The 24,504-nt window shown below is 45.0% G+C and overlaps 1 protein-coding gene across 1 annotated transcript in view; it reads left to right on the top strand.

The window, feature by feature from the left end:
- Positions 1 to 24,504, top strand: part of LOC140396925 (zinc finger matrin-type protein 4-like) — a 222,659-nt gene that overhangs the window by 27,424 nt on the left and 170,731 nt on the right. The gene's annotated exons all lie outside the window — the stretch shown is intronic.

Below are 24,504 nucleotides of genomic sequence, written 5' to 3'. Positions count from 1 at the left end.
CTTCATTACCACTTCTGTTGGGAGGGCTATAGACCATCCCGACTAATGTTTTCCGCCTCTTGTGGCTTCTTAACTCCACCCAGACTAATTCTATATCTAGATTTTCTGAGCCAATATCACCCCCTCCTCACTATTGCACTGATTTTATCCTGAACTAACAATGTCACCCCACCTCCTTTTCCTTGTTGCCTGTCCTAAATATTGGGTACCCTTGGATATTCAGTTCCGAACCTTGGTCACTCTGCAGCCATGTCTCTGTAATTGCAATCATATTGCACCGGTTTATATTAATGTGCACTGTGGTTTGAGCTGTTAATTTGCCTACCTTGTTGCAAATGCTCCCTGCATTCAGATACAGTGCCTTTAGAATTGTCTTTTTAACATTTTTACACAGTTTTTTGTACTTTGGCCCTATTTGCTGTTCAGCCTTGTTTCCTCTGCCTTTGACTCTTGCTTTCTACCTTTTCGTCTTCCACTTCTACCTTTTTGTTTCTCTCTGTTGTGTCTCCCTGTTTGGGTTTCCACCCTCCTGCTACCAAAAGTGCGTTTCCTGTTTTTTTTTGTCACCAACTTGACACATGGTACCTGAAAGGCTCCTGAAGATTTGGTCATGAGCTCTTCTATGAGGAGGTGGTCAACAAAGCCTTCATGGCCTGTTTGCAACCAGGAATGTGTCTGTAAGACAATTTTCAGCTTGCCTTCCTGAGTTTTCCTGGTAACTTGCACTGTTTGAGACACCCCCCATTAAAGTGACCATCCTCTAACAACCCCTCTCCTCCTCCCCCTTTGTTAGCTCTAGCTGGCAACTAAACAGATATAAACTGCTTGTCTGAGGTCCCTTGACACCCAATTAATTGTAAGTCTCAGGGATTTGGGGAGCATCCAAAATCTAATTTTCTTGCTAAAATGTGCACTGTTTACATGCATTTGAATACAACTAAATTTGAATTTAGACACTTGCAAGTCACTTGAATCTGCAAGTCAATTGATTCTGCATCACAGTCACTTTTTGACTATTCATTGCACTTTTCTGCTGGTATTCAGATTTACAGGCCTTTCTGCCAATTTTGGTGGAGTTAAAAATATGTGCACGGTTACAGGGACAAGGCAGGGCAGTGGGACAAGCAGAATGCTCTTTCAGAAAGTCAGCTCAGACTCAATGGGCCAAATGGCCTCCTTTCGCACAGTGACGATTCTGTGATGATCAGTGCTATTACTGGCATCAGTGGGTTTCCCAGTAGGAGTCCCTCCGTCTAACACGTTTGGAAGAGATTGTCATCAGTTGGTCAGACTGGAGAGGAGGTAATCTGGACCAACCGACCAGAATCCTTCCCGGAAATCTGTAAACAGAGGTGGCCAGACCTCAATTCATAACCAACTAGTATATGCAGATGCTTCTCTTGGCAATGGAAACTTGAAGCAGCAACTGGATTGGATGTGAATGGTTTAAGGGCCACAATATGGTGTATGGTTCCTGATAAATGTCATGCTTTATCGGCAATGCTGACCTCTAATAATAGTGCTATGGGTTGGCACCATCAACATGTTTTCCAACACCACCTTCAATTCAGCAGTCAGTAAGTGAGATGCTGCATGGCTTCATTGCTTTCCTACAGAGATTGCTTTCTCTTCATTTTTGCCTGCCACTTTCTAGTGCTTTGGCACTTCATTTTTGGCAAAGGTTTTCAATGGGTCTTTCCAAAGCTTTGTCTATATTTGGATGTAATTAATTATCCCCTTCTCTTTAAATTATACCTAAACTTGTTCTAGCCCCAGTGCCCATATACATTTGCGACTGTTCAAATCTTTGCATCCGAAGCTGTGCAAATGAATTGCCCTCGGAAAGTGGATGTTGAGCCAATTTGTGGATCTTTGCAAACTTTGTGGGACACATCGAAGCTGGAGAAATGGTGGTACTGTTGTACCACGTAACTATTTGTCAAACAATAGTATAGTTTGTGGACAGACGCAGATGAACATCTTCTATTCCACATTTTGTTTACCAGGTCCTGAACAACTGCTGTGTGGAAAAAGCTTCAAAACCCACATTATGTTGGTATACTTTTTCACTATGCCAAACATCACATCAGATTATGGTGTGCTTATCATGCCTGCCATGCAACAGTGAAGAAGGTGGAAAGCAAATATTATTTGAAAGGAAAAAGGACCGTTCAGCATATAATTATCTGCAGGCAGTGAGTTTAGGGCTGCAATTTACTCTTTTGACTCTGCTGACATTCATAAATTCTAGTATCAGCATAAACACTTGATCGAATTATGACTGTGTAGTGCACCTAACATTGTAAATGTACTATTGTGTTTTTAAATTGAGAATAGAAGAGAGAAATAATATTTAATGATTATTTTATAAAATTGCAGGGTACATGGAAGCAATCTTCTGTCTTGAGGTCAGCTGGTAGTATTAATTATGGACGGCAGTGGAAATAAATCCAATGGCCATTGAAGACTTGTTTGATATCAATATACTCGCTAGTGCCTCATTCAATTAACCCTTTTATTCATTTCCGGCTGCTCTTCGAACTGAAGGCAAAAGGCTACTTGACCTATTTCAAGCCACGAGTATAGTCTGATTCAAACTGTGTGCTGCAGTACAAATTGGCCTGAATCTTTCAATTGTGATCCGCAACAAGTAGAATCTCCAAGGCTCCACTTTGTAACCACAGTAAATTACTCAAAGAAGGCACTGTCCCAGTTTCCAATGGTTGACATAATGGGAGTAGAAACATAGGAACAGGACGGTAGCAAAAGTGGCTAGCACTGTGGCTTCACAGCAACAGGGTCCCAGGTTCGATTCCTGCTGGGTCACTGTCTGTGCGGAGTCTGCACGTTCTCCCCGTGTGTGCATGGATTTCCTCCGGGTGCTCCGATTTCCTCCCACAGTCCAAAGACGTGCAGGTTAGGTGGATTGGCCATGATAAATTGCCCTTTGTGTCTAAAGAGGGGTTATTGGGTTACGGGGATTAAATGTAAATGAAATGAAAATCGCTTATTGTCACAAGAAGGCTTCAAATGAAGTTACTGTGAAAAGCCCCTAGTCGCCACATTCCGGAGCCTGTTCGGGGAGGCTGTTACGGGATAGGGTGGAAGTGAGGGCTTACGTGGTTCAGTGCAGACTCGATGGGCCGAATGGCCTACTTCTGCACTTATGTTCTGTGTTTTCTGTCATTTTATTTTCATTTCATTTCATTCGTGTTCTATGTTCAGGAGGAGGCCGTTCAGCCCATTGAGCCCATTGAGTTCAATCATGGCTGTTCGGACATGCCAATGCCTTTTACAGACGCTCTCCCCATAACCCTCAATCAGAAATCTATCAATCTCTAACTTTAAACATACTCAATGACTTGAGTTTCCACGGCCCTCTGTGGGTACAGAATACCAAATATTCACAACCCTATGTGGAAAGAAATTTCCCCTTATCTCGGCCCGATGTGGCATCCCCCTTCTTTTGAAATTTTGCCCTCCCAGGATCTGGACACCCCAACCAAGAGAAACATCTTACTTGCAGCTACCCTGTCTATTCATTTAAGTACTTTGTAGCTTTCAATGAGCGCCCTTCTCATTCTTCGAAACTCTGGAGAATACATGCCCAGTTTGCCCAATCTCTCTTCATAAGACAGTTCTGCCATCCCCTATGTAGAAGAGCGTAAAAGGGAATTTTGTCATGAGAGAGCCAAAGAAGGGCAAAAGTAGTGGAAGGGAAGGGAAAACATGACTTACAATGGCAATAAAAACATTGCAGTTGAGCTCATCTTCAAATTTTAGGTGGAATTATAAAAGTGACAACTGTTTTTCTGAAGTACAGCATAACACATTGTCTTGTGTTGTCCTCTGCCTCAGCATGTCAGAATTTGAGGAGATCTTAAAAAATAAAAGAAGGGACAAAGAAAGAGTAAGAGCATAGAATAGCAACTAACATTAAGGAGAATCCAATCTTAAAAACAAGAAAAGGGTAAGAGTAAGTGAAAGGAAGGGAAGGGCTGATTAAGGAGACATCTACTGTTGATCACAAGGAGTGTCGTGTTTAATAGCACTCATTTCGCTTCAGTCCCTGCACCGCTGAAGTGGCCCTTGAGACCTGCCTTTTCTGTATGGCACATTGTGGTTTCATGGTATCAAGGAGAGATGGAGATGTTTGGGGAGCCATGTTTAGCAATCCATACCATAGACAACCAAGGATGAAGAAAGAGAGAGAACCCGGGACAAATGAATTGGCATTTAGAAAACTATGGGTGAATAAACAAACGTTGGCATGGATTTGTTAAAAGACAAATCTGGACTGGTCAGGTGGGCAGAAAAGTGGCAAATGGAATTTAACCCACCAGTGATGTGGGGAGGCTGGCGAAGTTGGGATTGTTCATCTCAAAACAGAGAGGATTAAGAGGAGATTTTATGGAGGTGTTCAAAGTCATGAGAGGTTTTGATAGAATAAATAAGAAGCAATTATTCCCAGTAGTAAAAGTATCGGTGACGGGGACACACTGATTTCAGAAAAATAAGCAGAGGCAAAATTAGCAATTTGTTTTGCACGACAGATTGTTCAGATCTAGAATACACTGCCCTAAAGTTTGGTGGAAGCAGATTCCTCATAAACAAAGTGGAATTGGATGAATACTCAAATGTGTAAAGATTTACAGAGTGACAGGGAAAGTTCTGGGGAGTGAGGTGAATTGGCTAGCTTAATCAAATTTCTGGTTGTGATATGATGTATTGAACAGCCTCCTTCGAATAATATGAGTCCGATGTGTCATTTGTAAATTAGTATGCTGGGTTATTATGTCAGACAAGGACAGAGATTTTCCAGCCCTTCTCGCCGGTGGGATTTTCGGTTTTGCTGATAGCAATCTCCCGAGGTGGATTCCCTGGTGGTGCGGCCAGCAAGCAACACAAATGGCCATTGGCTTCTGCGGAACTGTAAGATCCTGCCAGCGGTCAATGGAGAGCTGACTCCGTCACTGGAAAACCCACCACGAGGGCTGGGGGAACTGGATAATTCAGGCCAGTGTCTTGGGCTCACATGACCCAATCTGGTGTGTCGTGAGCAGGAAATGTCTTCAATCTTGGAATGCACAGATGCAGCAAGTTCCATCTCATTTTTACTGTTAAGGCCAAGTGTTTCGGGAGTGACTTTTTTGTGCAAGTCACTGTGGAATACTCCAGTTCACACAGGCAGAGGTGTCAAAAGAGAGCAGTTTCATACCCTCTATTATTTGGCGGTGGTGTGTACTGAAGGAAAGAATAAAAATCAAATCTAAAGGAAAGAAAAGCAACACATTTAACATGGAGCAAAATGTAATGAACAATGATATGTTAAGGTTCAATGCCGAGTAGCTGCAATGCACATGAATTCGAGCTAAGATAGCCTCGCACAATGAAAAGTTCACTCCTTATGATAAAATCAGATCCCAAATCATTGCTTGTAATGTGAGAGTGAGAAAACACAGCAAACCGAAAGCTGATCAGAAACTGGAGTATTCTGAGATCGATGGATTTGATGACACTTTGTCAATCATGTTCAGTAAATGCCAAAGCCAATACTCCGCAATTTTAACTCCAATGGTTGTACAGCCAGTGGAAATGCAAACTTTTTGACTTAGTGTTTTCCATTTCCATAGAATCACTACAGTGCAGAAGGCCATTCGGCCCATCGAGTCTGCACCGACCTTCAGAAAGAGCACCCCACCTAGGCCCATTCCCCTGCCCCATTCCTGCAACCCGACCTAAACTGCACATCGTTGGACACCATGGAGCAACTTTAGCCTGGCGGATCCGCCGAACTTGCACGTTGTTGGACACTAAGGGGCAATTTTAGCATGGCCAATCCACTGAACATGCACATGTTTGGACTGTGGGAGGAAACCGGAGCACCCGGAGGAAACTCACGGAGAACGTGCAAACTTCACACAGTCACCGAAGGTCGAATTGAACCCAGGTCCCTAGCGCTGTGAGGCAGCAGTGCTAACCACTGTGCTGCTCCTTTGTACCATTGTTTTATGCCATCTTTGGAATGAATTGAACAATTTCCATTCCCATTCATTTTTGATCGAGAATATCAGAACTTTTGGGGAAAGATAAGCCCATTAAACTTTCAAAGATCAACATCAATAACAACTTTACTGGCATATTCCAAAAGCCCATCTCTCTTCAACGACGAATTCACTTGTCTCTTGATGCTTTTTAACTGATCCACCTCGTTGATCCTCAAAACAATAAAACATAAAAATAATTGGAACAGAACAGTTCTTTAGAAAAATTATAGGTTTTTTTTGTATAGCGCAGAATTATTTCAAATCCCCACTACCTTAACCTGCACAATTTTTGCATCTGTGCCAGATGCTAATTAATCTACCCAGACAGACCTATTCTTTCCGAAATGTGAAGACGATAAAAAGAATGAACTTGCCTTCGGATAATGCTATTCACGACCTTGGGGCCTCCCTCATCCAACACAGCCAACAAGGTACTTTTTATTTGTAGTCACAGTCTTGGAGAAGCAATCCACACAAAGCAGAGCCTCACAAGTGAGATAAAAGTCCAGGTAATCTGTTTTAGTGATGTTGAGTGAGTGATAAATATTTATCTGCACTTTGGGAGAACTCCCTTGTTCCTGTTCAGTTGAAATGAGTTCAGTCTGCTGGCATACAAAATCAAATACTGACCAGTTTTCTGACTTGAGGTGGCCATCAGAAATTTCTTTCACATTCCTTTCTGTCTTTCTCTCATCGAGTACAGCAGAGATTCTGGCCCATCGGTAGAATGGCCATCTAGACAATATATTGAAGGCTTGCAGAAAGTGAGTTGATGATCTAAGAGCAGTAATGAAAGGGAGGTCGTCGACCTGAAGTGTTAACTCTGTTTTTCTCTCGGCTTCCGGTGACAGCGGGTGGGAGGCAGCCGCACAATGGAGAGCTCCCGTTCGGGAACGGCATTTTCGGGGATTTAAGCCCGGTCCCAGGATCCACGGAGGCGGCAGAAGCAGGGAGAAGGCACGGAGGAGGCACTGTGAAGACACAGGAGGGAAAAAAACCCAAAGAAAAATGTCGAGGGTGAGCAAAAAAACGGCCGAAAAAAAACCAGCTGGAGGTCCGTCGGGGAGTGGAAAGGTCACCGTGGGGTCACCAGGAAAAATGGAGGCTGGAGCACCAGGGAAGGTCGCACCGCTTACGGCTGAAGAAATAACCAAGGTGATGGCTGCGGAATTTGAAAAGCAGTTGGCGCAGATTGCGAAATGCATGGAGACGGTGAGGAAGGAGATGAGGGAGGTTTTGAGTGTGCTGGTGGAGGAGGCGGTTTCCCGGAGATGGCGAGCGCAGTGGCGGAGGTGCGAGAGCAAGGGGAGGCGCTGAAGGAAGTGAAGGAGACGTTATTGCAGCACGGTGATCAACTTGCCTCGATGGGGAAAGAGATGCGGAAGGTGATGGATACTAACAAGGATCTGCGAGGAAAAATGGAAGACCTGGAAAATAGATCCAGGCGACAGAACATGAGGATTGTGGGGCTGCCCGAAGGAGTTGAAGGACCGAAGCCGACTGAGTATTTTGCTGCGATGCTGGCAAAACTATTGGGGGAGGGGGAGGACCCCTCCCGATATGAACTGGATCGGGCTCATCGGTTGTGGAGGCCTGTACCAAAGGCGAGTGAGCCGCCAAGGGCAGTGACTCTGTGCTTCCGTAGGTACAGGGTGAAGGAGAAGGTCCTGAGCTGGGCCAAGCAGAAGCGGGTGGTGCAGTGGGCTGGAGCTGGTATACGTGTATACCAGGACTTTACGGTGGAGCTGGCAAGGAGGCGGGCTGCCTTCAACCGGGTGAAGAGGGCACTGTACATTAGCAAGGTGCAGTGCGGCATTGTATAATCCAGCGAAGCTGAGGGTGATTTACAAGCTCAGGGACTTTTATTTTGGAACGGCGGAAGCAGCGGAGGAGTTTGCGAAAGCAGAAGGACTGGCAGAACTGACAAATTGAGGAATGGCCATGTGCTGATGTAAACTCATGACTGTATTTTCTTCTTTTTTGTATCACTGCGCGCGGGTGTAGAGATTAAAGGAGCCAAGGTGGTATATATTTGGACAAGGGAAGGGACGGGACTTTCACTCAAAATGAGAGTTCTTTGGGGTGTAGGTGGATATGCGGGGTTTGTGTGCTAAAAGGGGATCGTTGGGCTTTCCTGGGGCCGGGCAAGTGGGAAAGGGACCCGGGCGGGGGCCTCCACGCTGGCCGGTTTGTGCCGGCCAGTGAACGGGAGTGAGGTGGGGGGAGGGGCTGCGGCCATCGGAGCCTGGCAGAACAGGGTCCGAGTGGTCTAGCCGGGGTGGAAAGTTGGGGGGGAAGGAACCGAGGGTGGGCGGAGGAGTTTTACAAGAGGCAGTGGACGGGAGGAGCTGGAGACCTGGGGTGGTGGGAGCTGTGTAAGATTAAGGGTAACTACGGGTAATGCCTGATTCCTTTTTGTCATTTGTTTATGTAAACATGTGGGTTGAGGTTTGGGGGTTGGTGGGTAGATGGGATCATTGTTATTATGGGGACTGACATATCTTGCTGATTATTGTTTATTGTTGATGGATGTAAATGTGAGAGAAAATGTGAAAATGGAGGAGAATAAACATTAAAAAAAAAACTCTGTTTTTCTCTTCACAGAGAATACTAGGCTTCCTGAGTATTTCCAGCATTTCCTGTTTTAATATCAGATATCCATTGTCTGCAGCTTTTGTGGTGGTTTTGTTCTTTTGCATCTTTTAAAAATAGAGCCGCCTGGGATCTCTTGCATTCACCTGAGAGCTGATATGTTCTCAGTTTTGATATCTCATCTGACAGTGTAGCATTTCCTCAGTATTGCGTTGGGGTGTCAGATTTTTGTGGTCTGGGTTGGAGTGCTTGCACACAAAACGTTACGAAATTCAACATGAAGCTGGCTGCAAGTATCTTTCAGTATATTTTTAATTTCCCAGTCTTCATGCGAATAAAACTGAACAAGAAAAATCCTGTATTTCTAAAGAATACATCCCAATGTTAGAGCTGCTACATGGTCTAATTAGACTGAAGATTTTGCATCAAGCTGCAACTCAGTTAATCTCTCAATGGTGAAGCTCTTGCACACTTACCCAGCATTGTGTACACACTGCAGAGTAGCTCTGGAAAAATGCGATCAAGTTCAACTTCTCATGTGTCTTTTAATAAACTCGGCTGCTTTCTGTGTTCTATTTCTGATGGTCAGGAAAGGCCCCCCCCCCCATTCCCACATTTCTCTTCTTTCAGACTGTATGGCTTTTTTGGGAGCTCGCGATTTGTAAATACTGTGACATGCAAGATATCGCAATTATGGTGGGCTACGTTGACCAGAGAGTCTTTTCCTATCCGCTTTTGTCCGTATGTTTATCAGCTTTTTTGGATAGGATACTGGGGGAGATGTTTCTCTGCAATCCTGCTCCAAAATTAGGAAGAACGGGTAGGTGAGGCCAAGCCCCAAGCTTCTACCCCAACTGGGGTTGATGATCTCCATTCTAAACTCACCTCCTGTTGGAGGCAGTGCATGGGAGTATCTTACTCTTCAGGCTGCTTTGCTGCTACTGCTGCTGCTGCTGTAACATAGCAGGCAGCTCACTCTTTTGCACTGACCAGCTCCCTCTTGATAATGGAGACCCCACCGGGAGCTTATACTTAATGATCCAAGGAACCAAATCAGTGCGTGGGTAGATACCAAGCGTTTGACACTCATTCAGGTCTTCTCCCTAAATGCTTCCAACCATTTCCTTGACAGTAATAGGTGGGCGAGGAGCATTCGGGACTGTGTTTGAGCCCATGTGTAGAGTTGTGCTTTTCTCCCACGTAATAAAGGTGCAAGCAGGCAGTCACCTTTAGTTGCCCACTGATAATGCTCTTAAAAAGGCGCCTGTTGTACGGCACATTACCAGACCCCACTTTTGCACCATCTGGCACGCCTAGTCTGTAGTATGCATGAGCTGCAGAAATCCAAAGCTCAACACTCCATCTGATTTCTCAGAATCCGGTGACCAAATGTAATTCTTGTTCTAAAATATTAAGTTATGATAGCATTGTCTGAAACTGTAAATATGACAGGCAGGCTGTGAGTGAATGGTTTTCTTCTTCTGCTTAATTTTCTGTCAGTGTGCTGTCATGTTGCAATGGCAGCAAGCAACCAACTGGTGCTCAATCTATCCTATTCAGCTGAACACATTCCTCGGTCTGATTTTAAAATTGACTAACCCTTCCTGATTCAGGAATACAGGAAGTGTGAGTGGAACCGAGCACGAATACACAAGAATGGAGGTCCAGTCGCTTTCACATTTTTGACCACAAGCCAGCCCACGGTGCCAATATCCAGAGAGCCCACTGCGTGTGGCTGGGAGCAGTTGGTGTAATCGAAAGTCCACGACGGGGATATAAAAAATTAACAAGACCCAGTGAGCTTTCCTCTTCCAAAAGTGAATATTCGGAGTACTTGCATGGGGTCAGGAAGATGTATTTAGCCTCTCCACCTTGTCCTGCTGCTATTCAATGAGATCATGCTTGATAGATTCGGAGAAAGCTTACGGCACAGCGGAGGTCACTTGGCCCATCATGTCTGGTCTGGCTGACAAATGAGCCATCCAGCCTCATCCCACTTGCCAGCATTTGGTCTGCAGCCGTATAGGTTACTGCACTTGATGTGCAGATCCAGATCCAGACACCTTTAAAATTAATTGTGGGTTTCTGACTCTCCTACCCTTTCAGGCAGTGAGTTCCAACCCCCCTCCCCCAAATAACCCTCAGGGTGAAAAACGTTTTTCATAGAATCATAATATTTACAGTGCAAAAGGAGACCATTCGGCTCATCGAGTCTGCACTGGCCCTTGGAAAGAGCACCCCACTTAATCCCATCCACCCTATCCCTGTCAACCCAGTAACCCAACCTAATCTTTTGGACACTATGGGCAATTTAGCATGGCCAATCCACCTAACCCGCACATCTTTGGACTGTGGGAGGAAACCGGAGCACCCAGAGGAAACCCCCGCAGACACTGGGAGAAAGTGCAGACTCGCACAGAGTCACCCAAGGCCGGAATTGAACCCAGGTCCCTGGAGCTGTGAGGCAGCAGTGCTTATGACTGTGCCACGTGTCGCCCCTCATCTTTTTCCTCATCTTCCCTCTAATCTTTCTACCAATCACTTTAAATCTATGCCTTCCTAGTCACTGACCTCTCTGCTAAAGTAAAGAGGCCCTTCCCATCCACTCTATCAAGGTCTCTCACAATTCTGTGCGTCTCCATCAGGTCTCCCCTCAAGGAGAGCAACCCCAGCCTATCCTATCTTTCTCTCATCTGCAATTCACCAGTCCTGGCACCATCCTTGTAAATCTCCTCTGTACCCTCTCTAATTCAAATACATCTTTTCTGTAGTAAGGTGACCGCAGTTCTTCAGTTGTGGCCTAACTAATGTTTTGTATGGTTTGAGCATAACCTCGCAGCTCTTATATTCTATTCTATGCCTTAGCTTTTAAATGAAAGGAGTCTATACCTCTTCTAAACCATCTTACCAATCAGTCCTTGTACTTTCAGGGATCTGTGGACAGGCTCCGAGTCTTCAGTGTTGGCTTTTCCTAGCATAGTGTCCACGTTCCTGCGGCCGAACACACTTTCTCTAGCAACTAAAGGGAGAAATTAAAGGTCACACACCATTCCCGCGGGTGTGTTGTACCCCTTCCGTTTGACGGCACGTGGTGGTTCCACCGAAAGAGTTGAACCTGGTACCTGATTTCCTGTCTAGAGGGAAGCTGCGTACCCTCCCCCGTCAGACACCTTCTTAATATCCTCCTACTTATTGTGTAATCCTTGTCTTGTTTTACCTCCTCAAATCTATCACCTCACACTTTTCTGAGTTGAATTCCATTTGCCACTTTTCTGCCCACCCGATCAGTCGATTGATGACTCCTTGCTATTTACTGCACAGCCAATTTTTGGGTTGCCTGTAAACTTCCTGACTATTTCCCCTCCATTTTCATCCATATCATTAATATATACCCCCAAAAAAGCAATAGACCTAGTACTGAACACTGCGGAACCCCACTGAAAACAGCCTCTTAGTCACAAAAGCATACATCAACCATTACCCTCTGATTCATCGACTTAGACAATTTTGTATCCAAAAATTGCTCTATTCCCCTTGGTCCCATGAGCTTTTATTTTTTTCAACCAGCCAGTCATATGGGACCTTGTCAAAAATAGTCTTTCCAAAATCCATATAGACCATGTCAACATCACTACTCTCATCAAGCCTCCTCATTACTTCCTCAAAGAATTCAATCAAATCAGTGAGACACAACCTTCCCTTAACAAATCCATGGTGACTGTCCTTGATTAACAGTTCATCCTGTCCCTCAGAATTGATTCCAATAATATGCCCCTTACGAAGGTCAGACTGGCTGGCCTGTAATGATTCAGTCTATCTCCCTCTCTCTTTAAACAAAGGTACAACATTAACTAACGTCCAACTTTCCGACACCTCACCTGTATCGGTGAGGATTGGAAAATTACAGTTAAACACTCCCCAATTTCCTTCCTGGTTTATTTTAACAGCCTGGGGTAACCGGCCCTGGTGGTTGATCCACTACGAAGGATGCTATTTCCCGTAACACTTTCTCCTCTCCCTACGTTTATCACATCCAAGATCTCATCTTTCACCAGTGTCTGCATTGTCCCTCTCCTTTGTGAAATATGCAAAATATTCATTATGAACCACACTCTCATCCTCTGACTCAACACACCAGTTAACCTTTTGGTCTTTTATGGGCCCTACTCTTTCCTTGGTTATCCTCTTACTCTTAACGTATTGATAAAACATCTTTGGGTTCATCTTGAATTTCTTGCCAATATTCTTTCATGCTCTCTCTTTGCTTTCCTAATTTCCTTTTTGATTTTACCCTTCCTCCTGATATATTCTTCTCCTCTTTCTGTCGTATGAGTTCCGGGTGTCTGACATGAGCTTTTTTTTTCTGCTTTATCTTAATCTACAAGTTCCTTGACATCCAGAGGACTCTAGAATTGACCATCCACCCTTTTGCTTTTTGGGAACATATTGACTACGAACACGCTGAATAATCCCCTTTGAATGCCTCCCACTGCTCTGACACTCTGATTTACCTTTAAGTAGCTATTTCCAGTCAACTTTTGCTGAATCACTCCTCAGCTTAGTAAAATTGGCCTTGTCCCAATTTAGAACTTTAACTCCTGTTTTATCATTGTCCTTTCCATAATTATGTTAAAACTAGCCGAATTCTGATCACTGCTACCAAAATCCTCTTCCTCTGTCATTCCTTCCACCTGACCAGTTGCGTGTTTTGTGGAGGTGGCCCGCCATTGGCCAGTGGCAGGATCTTCTGGTCCCGCCATTGCCAACCGGATTTCCCATTAAATGCGTCCCTCGCCACCGCGGTGGGGGGTGGGCCGTCAGCAGGGCTGGAAGATCCCACCAGCGTGAACAGCCAGGAGGTTCAAGCCTAAGGCTAGAACCGTGCCCTCTCTTGTCGGACTTGCTACATACTTGCCACAAGGTTCTCCTGAATTTACCTTAAGAATTCTGTTCCCTCTGTTCCTTTGACACTAAAACTATCTCAGTTAATATCGGGGTGTTAAAATCCCCCAACTATTACTTCCCATACTGTTTTGTTGTACTTGTCAGAGATTTGCCTGCACATTTGCTCTTCATTCTCCATCTGACTGTTGTGTCTAGACTACAGTCCCAGTAGTGTGACTGTGTTCCTCATCTCAATCCATATGACCTCAATTCATGATCCTCCTAACACAGTGTCCTTCCTCACAGCTAGAATTGCTTCCCGAACCAAAGTTTCCACACACCTGCATTTCCTTTTTATTCCCTTCTCGATCTCGTCTGAAAACTCTGCAAACAAGAATGTTTAGCTGCCATTCCAGTCCCTCTTTAAGCCATGTTACTGTCAGCACTGAAATTTAACAACTGTCACAGGTCAGCACTGAAATCGCGCTATCTCAGTAATCCCTAAATGCATATTTGTGGGAAATATATTCTTACTGCATCCACTTAATCCTTCTATCGCTTATTAACTTGAACTTCTTCCCTGCCCCAACTATCCCTTCAGGCAAAAAACATTCAGAAACCTTTGTGAAATAGAAAAATCAATCTAGCAATCTCAACCACACAGCCCCCCACACACGGACACATACCCTACACACACCCATTTCTAATGGAATGAATTTACATCACAACATTATTTGAGCAAAATAGCAGGAAGGAAATCACCGTTGGAAATATCAATATGATGCTAATTCTGAAGGAGTCCCCTTCTGAGACTGTGGAAAAGAGCTTTAAACTGCAGTTTTTCAGTACTAGATCAAAGCTGCAGTTGTTCAGTACCAGATCAGACACAGACATAGAACACAGAACATTACAGCGCAGTACAGGCCCTTCGGCCCTCGATGTTGCGCCGACCTGTGAAACCACTCTAAAAACCCATCTACACTGTTCCCTTATCGTCCATATGTATATCCAATGACCATTTGAATGCCCTTAGTGTTGGCGAATCCACTACGGTTGCAGGCAGGGCATTCCACGCCCTTACTACTCTCTGAGTAAAGAACCTACCTCTGACATCTGTCTTATATCTATCTCCCATCAATTTAAAGCTATGTCCCCTCATGCTAGACATCTCCATCCAAGGAAAAAGACTCTCACTGTCCACCCTATCTAATCCTCTGATCACCTTGTATGCCTCAATTAAGTCACCTCTTAACCTTCTCTCTAACGAAAACAGTCTCAAGTCCCTCAGCCTTTCCTCATAAGATCTTCCCTCCATACCAGGCAACATTCTGGTAAATCTCCTCTGCACCCTTTCCAATGCTTCCACATCCTTCCTATAATGTGGCGACCAGAATTGCACGCAATACTCCAAATGCACTAGAGTTTTGTACAGCTGCAACATGACCTCATGGCTCCGAAACTCAATCCCTCTCCCAATAAAAGCTAACACACCGTACGCCTTCTTAACAACCCTCTCAACCTGGGTGGCAACTTTCAGGGATCTATGTACATGGACACCGAGATCTCTCTGCTCATCCACACTGCCAAAAATCTTACCATTAGCCCAGTACTCTGTCTTCCTGTTATTCCTTCCAAAATGAATCACCTCACACTTTTCTGCATTAAATTCCATTTGCCACCCCTCAGCCCAGCGCTGCAGTTTATCTATGTCCCTCTGTAACTTGTAACATCCTTCCGCACTGTCCACAACTCCACCGACTTTAGTGTCATCTGCAAATTTACTCACCCATCCTCCTACGCCCTCCTCCAGGTCATTTATAAAAATGACAAACAGCAGTGGCCCCAAAACAGATCCTTGTGGTACACCACTATTAACTGGACTCCAATCTGAACATTTCCCATCAACCACCACCCTTTGTCTTCTTCCAGCCAGCCAATTTCTGATCCAAACTGCTAAATCACCTTGAATCCCATGCCTCCGTATTTTCTGTAGTAGCCGACCGTGGGGAACCTTATGAAACGCTTTACTGAAATCCATATACACCACATCAACTGCTTTACCCTCATCCACCTGTTTGGTCACCTTCTCGAAGAACTCAATAAGGTTTGTGAGGCACGACCTACCCTTCACAAAACCGTGTTGACTATCTCTAATCAAATTATTCCTTTCCAGGTAATTAAACATCCTATCTCTTATAAGCCTTTCCAAGATTTTGCCCACAACAGAAGTAAGGCTCATTGGTCTATAGTTACCTGGGTTGTCACTATTCCCCTTCTTGAACAAAGGGACAACATTTACTATCCTCCAGTCTTCTGGCACTATTCCTGCAGACAAAGATGACTTAAAGATCAAAGCCAAAGGCTCAGTAATCTCCTCCCTAGCTTCCCAGAGAATCCTAGGATAAATCCCATCCGGCCCAGGGGACTTATCTATTTTCACATTTTCCAGAATTGCTAACACCTCCTTCTTATGAACCTCAAGCCCTTCTAGTCTAGTAGCCTGAATCTCAGTATTCTCCTCGACAACATTGTCTTTTCCCTGTGTGAATACTGACAAAAAATATTCATTTAGCATCTCTCCTATCTCCTCGGACTCCAAGCACAACTTCCCACGACTGTCCTTGACTGGCCCTACTCTTACCCTAGTCATTCGTTTATTCCTGACATATCTATAGAAAGCTTTAGGGTTATCCTTGATCCTACCTGCCAAAGACTTCTCATGTCCCCTCCTGGCTCTTCTTAGCTCTCTCTTTAGGTCCTTCCTAGCTAACTTGTAACTCTTGAGCGCCCTAACTGAACCTTCATGTCTCATCTTTTCTAGGCCTCCTTCTTCCTCTTGACAAGTGTTTCGACTGCTTTAGTAAACCACAGTTCCCTTGCTCGACCACTTCCTCCCTGCCTGACAGGTACATACCTATCAAGGACACGCAGTAGCTGTTCCTTGAACAAGCTCCACATTTCCATTGTGCCCATCTGCTGCAGTTTTCCTCTCCATCTGATGCATCCTAAGTCTTGCCTCATCGCATCATAATTGCCTTTCCCCCAGATATAACTGCGGTATATACGTATCCCTTTCCATCACTAAAGTAGACGTAATCGAATTGTGGTCACTATCACCAAAGTGCTCACCTACCTCCAAATCTAACACCTGTCCTGGTTCATTACCCAGTACTAAATCCATTATGGCCTCGCCTCTCTTTGTCCTATCTACATACTGTGTCAGGAAACCCTCCTGCACACATTGGACAAAAACGGACCCATCTAAAGTACTCAAACTATCGCGTTTCCAGTCAATATTTGGAAAGTTAAAGTCCGCCATAACAACTACCCTGTTGCTTTCACTCCTATCCAGAATCATCTTTTCAATCCTTTCCTCTATATCTCTGGAACTTTTCGGAGGCCTATAGAAAACCCCTAACAGGGTGACCTCTCCTTTCCTGTTTCTAACCTCAGCCCATACTACCTCAGTAGACGAGTCCTCATCAAACGTCCTTTCTGCCACCGTAATACTGTCCTTGACTAACAATGCCACCCCTCCCCCTCTTTTACCACCTTCCCTGAGTTTACTGAAATATCTAAACCCCGGCACCTGCAACAACCATTCCTGTCCCTGCTCTATCTATTGTCTCCAAAATAGCCACAACATCGAAGTCCCAGGTACCAACCCATGCCGCAGGTTCACCCACCTTATTCCGGATGCTCCTGGCATCGAAGAAGACACACTTTAAACCACCTTCCTGCCTGCCGGTACACTCCTGCAGCTTTGAAACCTTACTCATGATCTCACTACTCTCAACCTCCTGAATACTGGAGCTACAATTCAGGTTCCCAAGCCCCTGCTGAACGAGTTTAAACCCTCCCGAAGAGCATTAGCAAATTTCCCCCCCAGGATATTGGTACCCCTCTGGTCCAGGTGTAGACCATCCCGTTTGTAGAGGTCCCACCGACCCCAGAATGAGCCCCAATTATCCAGAAATCTGAAACCCTCCCTCCTACCGTGGGCAGCACGGTAGCATTGTGGATAGCACAATTGCTTCACAGCTCCAGGGTCCCAGGTTCGATTCCCCGCTGGGTCACTGTCTGTGCGGAGTCTGCACATCCTCCCCGTGTGTGCGTGGGTTTCCTCCGGGTGCTCCGGTTTCCTCCCACAGTCCAAAGATGTGCAGGTTAGGTGGATTGGCCATGATAAATTGCCCTTAGTGTCCAAAATTGCCCTTAGTGTTGGGTGGGGTTACTGGGTTATGGGGATAAGGTGGAGGTGTTGACCTTGGGTAGGGTGCTCTTTCCAAGAGCCGGTGCAGACTCGATGGGCCGAATGGCCTCCTTCTGCACTGTGTGATAATCTACACCATCCCTGTAGCCACGTGTTCAACTCCTCTCTCTCCCTGTTCCTCATTTCGCTATCACGTGGCACGGGTAACAACCCAGAGATAATACCTCTGTTTGTCCTAGATCTAAGTTTCCACCCTAGCTCCCTGAATTCCTGCCTTACATCCCTATCCCTTTTCCTACCTATGTCATTGGTACCTATGTGGACCACGACTTGGGGCTGCTCCCCCTCCCCCTTAAGGATCCCAAAAACATGATCCGAGACATCACGGACCCTGGCACCTGGGAGGCAACACACCAACTGCGAGTCTCTCTCGTTCCCACAGAATCTCCTATCTAACCCCCTAACTATGAAGTCTCCAATGACTAATGCTCTACTCCTCTCCCCTCTTCCCTCCTGAGCAACAGAGACAGACTCTGTGCCAGAGACCTGTACCCCATGGCTTAACCCTGGTAAGTTTCTCCCCCCCCCCCCCCCCCCCCCCCAACAGTATTCAAAGCGGTATACTTGTTACTAAGGGGAACAACCACAGGGGATCCCTGTACTGACTGCTTCCTCCCAGCTCCTCTCACCGTCACCCATCTATCTTTATTCTTCGGAGTAACTGCATCCCTGAAGCTTCTATCTATGACCACCTCTGCCTCCCGAATGATACGAAGTTCATCCAGCTCCAGTTCCCTAACGTGGTTTCTGAGGAGCTGGAGATGGGTGCACTTCCCACAGATGAAATCAGCAGAGACACAGATGGCATCCCTTACCTCAAACATTCTGCAGGAGGAACATTGCATTACCTTCCCTGCCATCCCCTCTAGATAAAAAAAGAAAAAGAAAGAGCTTACCTGTTATTCACTCCCCTTCTCAGCAAGCACTCACTCAGCAACCTCTGCGCCCCGCACGATAACACCTGATGGAAAATAAAAGAAAAACTACTTACCAATCACCAGCCAATCCCTTACCTGCAGGCTGTGACTTCACAGTTCAACTTCTTTCTACTGCTACCTGCCCTCGAGCCTTCCTCTTGATCTTTACGGCAGTTGGGTTTTTTTTGGTTAGAGGAGGGGGTAGGGAGGGAAACACTGAAGAAGTGTTTCGGGTTTAAGTGTCACTTGACAACAACTCCTCCACAAACCACCTTCAAGTTAGGGTGAGCACAACAGATGTATGCAAATTGCCCCCGCAACAGCCAATCAACAGCTCCACTCTACTGCCTTCTGCTGGATGCTTATCTTCACTTGAACAGCTAGGGTCTCTTGCTCAGGTGCACCTTCAAGTTAGGGTCAGCAGCTCCGCTCTACTGCCCTCTGCTGGGTTCTTGATACAGGTGCTTGGTTTTTTAAAAAATGTTTTTATTCTCCATTTTCACATTTTCCTTAAAAATTTACACCCCACCCACAGAAAGTAAATGGTGACAAATACAAAATCAATCCCCTTGACAATATCAACGATCCCATCCTCCCACCACCCCAAACAATGGCCCACCTTTCAATATATGCATCCAATAAATCAAACCCTCCTACGGTGGAAACAAAAAACAAAGGAGAAAAAGGAAAAGGAGTCTGGGACCGCCCATGGTCACCATTAACCTATAGAGTCCACTCCCCCTCCCTCTACACTTAACACCATCCAACCTCTGAAAGAGTACCGTACATGATACCCAAGAGTTGTAAATGCCCCCCCGCCCTCCCCCACTCTCCAACTCCTCCCGTCCACTGCCTCCTGTAGAACTCCTCCCCCCAACCTCGGTTCCTTCCCCCCAACTCTCTACCCCGGCTAGACCACTCGGACCCTGTTCTGCCAGGCTCCGATGGCCACAGCCCCTCCCCCCACCTCACTCCCGTTCACTGGCCGGCTTAGACCAGTCAGTGTGGAGGCCCCCGCCCAGGGTCCCTTTCCCCCTTGCCCGGCGCTAGGAAAGCCCAGAAATTAGCACACAACCCCCGCATATCCACCTACACACCAAAGAGCCCTCATTTCGAGTGAAAGTCCCATCACTTCCCTTGTCCAAATATATACAACATTTGCTCCTTTAGCCCATACACCCGCACGCAGTGAAACAAAAAAGAAGAAAATACAGTCCTGAGGTTACATCGGCACGTGGCCATTTCTCAATTTCTCAGTTCTGCCACAGTCCTTCTGCCTTCGCAAACTCCCCCCTCCGCTGCTTCCGCCATTCCAAAATAAAAGTCCTTGAGCTTGTAAGTCACCCTCAGCTTCGCTGGATATACAATGCTGCACTTCACCTTGCTAATGTACAGTGCCCTCTTCACCCGGTTGAAGGCAGCCCGCCTCCTCGCCAGCTCCACCGTAAAGTCCTGGTATACAAGTATACCAGCTCCAGCCCACTGCACCACCCGCTTCTGCTTGGCCCAGCACAGGACCTTCTCCTTCACACTGTACCTCCAGAAGCACAGAGTCACTACCCTTGGCGGTTCACCCGCCTTTGGTATAGGACTCCACGACAGGTGAGACCGATCCAGCTCATATCGGGAGGGAACCTCCCCTTCCCCAATAATTTCGCCAGCATCGCGGCAAAATACTCAGTCGGCCTCGGCCTTCAACTCCTTCGGGTAGCCCCACAATCCTGAAATTCTATCGCCTGGATCTGTTTTCTAGGTCTTCCATTTTTCCTCGCAGATCCTTCAGCGCCTTCCCTTGCTCCCGCACCTCCGCTACTGCGCTCGCCACCGCCGTCGTCAGCGGGGAAATCGCCTCCTCCACCAACACACTCAAAACCTCCCTCATCTCCTTCCTCATTGTCTCCATGTATTTTGTAAACTGCCTTTCGAATTCCGCAGCCATCACCTTAGTTATTCCTTCAGCCGTAAGCAATGCGGCCTCCCCTGGTGCTCCAGCCTCCATTTTCCTTGGTGACCCCGTGGTGACCTTTCCACTCCCCAACGGACCTTCAGCTGTTTTTTTTACAGCCATTCTTTTGCTCCCCCTCAACATTTTTCTTTACTGTGCCTTCACTGTGCCTCCTCTGTGCCTTCTCCCTGCTTTTGACGCCTCCGTGGACCCTGGGACTGGGCTTAAAGCCCCGAAAATGCCATTCCCGAATGGGAGCCCTCCATTGTGCGGCTGCCTCCCGCCTGCCGTCACAGGCCAGGCGCTTGGTTGCTGATGAATGCATAATGAAGCACAAACAATGCTTTTGCGAAGGAAGCTTACCTCTAAGCCTACCTCTTCTGGCAATGTCCCCTTTCTGATGCAGTGAAGCAAGTCAGCAGCAATTTGATGGTTACTCAACCATTGGGCCCCCTGGTGAAGAAAAAGCCAATACAGGGAACAACTTCATTCCATTTTAAATAAACCACCATAAATCTCTGCAACACTGGTTAAATTGCCATTGTCATTTCGCATCTATCAAAAGGTTCAGTTTATTCCCTCCTCGTATTTTTTAGTACTTTGGAAATGTCAATGTTAATATGCTGTTTGAGAAGGCTGCAAAAGAAATATCACTCAACTCTAATCGAAGAGATCAATAATTTAAGAATCAAGACATTTATTGATCGGTCATTCTTCTCACAAATATTGCCTGTAACTATTTTAAGATTACATCAATTACTTGCCTGAAACTAGTACAAAAACTAGTTAACATGTTACAGTACAAAGCTGTACACAAAGCTGTATTTAATTTCATGGTTGCGACAGATGTTCCAGTGTAACATTATAGACTATCTCAGTCATTCGAAAGGAAGCATTTTGCCAGCTCCCCATGAGTTTGCTGTAATGAGTTTTGATTGGCGTAAGTCATAATTAGTTTTAGTTTTTTGTCAGGAAGTCTAATAATTGAAGAAATGTTGTGTGTCTCAGTGGAATGAAAATAAACATCTTGCTCTGCGTCACGCAGAAAATGACATATATACTGAATGTCTTGAAGAAGTATCTTACTTCAACACATGAAAACAATAAAATCTGAATAGTACAAGCCCATTCAACCGACTTGATCTAACAGCCTGTGTCAAATGGTAACAAATAACATGATGAAGAGTTCAGGTATATGTCATTATGGACAGGAGGGGGTTTAATTAAAACAGTCCTGATTTCTCCACTCGCTTCCTATCCGTAAACGGAAAGATGTTTTCAAATTTTGTTTCCCCATTAATAAGAGGTCCATGTTTAGGGGCGGCATGTGGCGCAGTGGTTAGCACTGGGACTACGGCGCTGAGGACCTGAGTTCGAATCCCGGCCCTAGGTCACTGTCCTTGTGGAGTTTGCACATTCTCCCCGTGTCTGCGTGGGCTTCACCCCCACAACCCAAAGACGTGCAGATTAGGTGGATTGGCCATGCTAAATTGCCCCTTAATTGTAAGAATAATAATTGGGTACTCTAAATTGATAAAAAAAATAAAAAATAAGGAGTGCATATTTTGGAGTGGTCCAATCCTCTATTAATAGCTCCACAGCAAACCGGAGGTACGGCAAAGTAATGAGGTTGGTATATTTTACACACCCACAAACCGTGGGAAGAGTTTTGCAGTGTTCACCTCTTTTGCATGCACACAATAAAAGAGGGATAAGGGAAAGAAAAGGGTTCAGGGTAAAGCCAACAATAGAAATATATTAAGTTTTCATGCAAGTCCTGTAAGTCAAAGTCCAGCTGACTTTGGCTGAATTCCTGGTCTTGGTTCTCGGAGCTCGATTGCAGTTTGGGTCCGCTGAAGATGCAGCAAAGTATTCTTGTATCCTGAAAATTCTTTCACTCTGTTGTTGAACTATAGAGTTGTTTATGGAAATCAGACTTGGAGAGAGCTGGCGGTCACAGGCAGGCTGCCAGCCTAAAGTCCGGTTCTCTTTAGAGGTCAAACAGCAAATGAAGAGAAAAGTTCAAAAGCCATATAATCGAAGGAATTCAAACAGCTGAAGTCTCATTCATGTGGCAAGGTGGTTTTGGGTCAAACGATTCCGCTAACGAGGCCCCTTGTTGAAACCCATTGTCTTTTGAGCAGGTAACTGAAGAACCATTATCACAATGCTGGAGATGAGTCACAAAAATGACCTTTGTCCATAGCTGGCATCTTGTCTGTGAATCCATTGTGTTGGCGTGGTTGGAATGTTAATACAATCCAAGAACTGTCTCTTCCAGATGTTTGATATGGTAGCCTTTCTCCATGTTTAAACTGCTCAGAAACATCCAGAACTACCATCATGTGGTCAGTGTGGCCATTTTACCAGTTCCATCATTTGTCCCTTTCAAAGAAATAAAAAGTGGCCAGGCTGATGACGAGATATATATATGTGTACCTTTCTTCCTATCTCCTGAACAGGACAATGTATTAAAATATCTTCAGGTTTTAGTTTTCAGAACACAACTCAGAAGGCTACCTAACCTTTCGATTCCTATTTTACAAATGGGCTTATTAATAGTGAGATGGTCAGCTAATTCATTCAAAAGCTGAACTTTCAGTTGCTGAGTTAATCTTTGTCAATATAATTATGTTGCAGTCATTAAAAGGATGGTGTTACTCAATGGGGCGATTATCAATTGTAAGTATTATGACCCACCAGGAGTGACCTTGGCCTTTGGTGGTCACCCCAAAAGGGCAATAATATATTGGCTGGCCATTTTGTTTGGTGTCATGGAAAAGCGCATTAGTTGTAGGCTGCTTCAATATTGGATATTTGGCACAATTTAAGACCCGTGTGTCACAGATTGTTGAAGTGACCAATTAATTGGATTTAATTTTAAGTGTCTTAGTCCTCTGTGATTTTTGAACTGGATTCTAATCCACTACAGGTTCCAAACCAAAGCTGGGTACATTGTGTTTCTATTGGACAGGGAAGATATATTAAAATCACGAAAATATAACAAAAACTCTACAACATGATGAGAGTATTGGTATAATATCACGACAGTTTGGGTCATTTCGTACACCACATTGTATTTTAAAAGTAAAACTACAGATACCAGTTTCCGAACGTCCACCTTCCTGGATCAGAGTCATGCTGATCGCTTTGCATTCCATTCCATCCAGGGGCAAAGGCGTTTCAAAGATTGAGAAAGAGTTTGGGCTCCCTCTTCTCTTGAGCAAAAACATTGAAGTTTCAATTTACAAAGGTTCTAGATGCCCGGCTGAGGAAGTTTTGCTATTTTGCTTTACGCTAGGATGGAGGTTAAACTGTGACACAAATCACGCGGAGTGTGAGACTGATTGCTGGAACAGGCCCCCTATCTCTTGACTTTACTTGCTCAGAAATCATCCATGTTATATTACGATGTGTAATATATATATATTACTTTTTCATCGAGCTGAGTTGTTGAAATATAGCCGTAGTCTTCCAGTGATGATAAACTAATTATTGAGTAATATAAAATAACCTCGTGAGTTCTTTTTACTTAATACTGAACTAGTAAAACAAACAAATAACTGTAGAATAAACTTATCAGATTATTGTATCATATAATTTAATAACTAATAACTTCTCTCTAGCTTTCTCACTTCTGTTCTCTCTGCAATCCTGACACACTCCATTGCTGACTCGATGGGCTGAATGGTCTCCTTCTGCACTGTAAATTCTGTGATTCTGTGAAAGAGTGGGAAAACGTTTATATAGGTACTGATAGTGTGGCCATCTAATGTTCAATTGCCTGTACTTGCTCAACATAGTCTGATCATGTATTACTACATACAGAGATCACTACAATTCACA

The sequence above is a fragment of the Scyliorhinus torazame genome, chromosome 20 (assembly GCF_047496885.1).
Source record: "Scyliorhinus torazame isolate Kashiwa2021f chromosome 20, sScyTor2.1, whole genome shotgun sequence".
NCBI lineage: Eukaryota > Metazoa > Chordata > Chondrichthyes > Carcharhiniformes > Scyliorhinidae > Scyliorhinus > Scyliorhinus torazame.
Note: the sequence above shows the minus strand (reverse complement) of the source record. Positions and strands in the feature narration are given on the sequence as shown.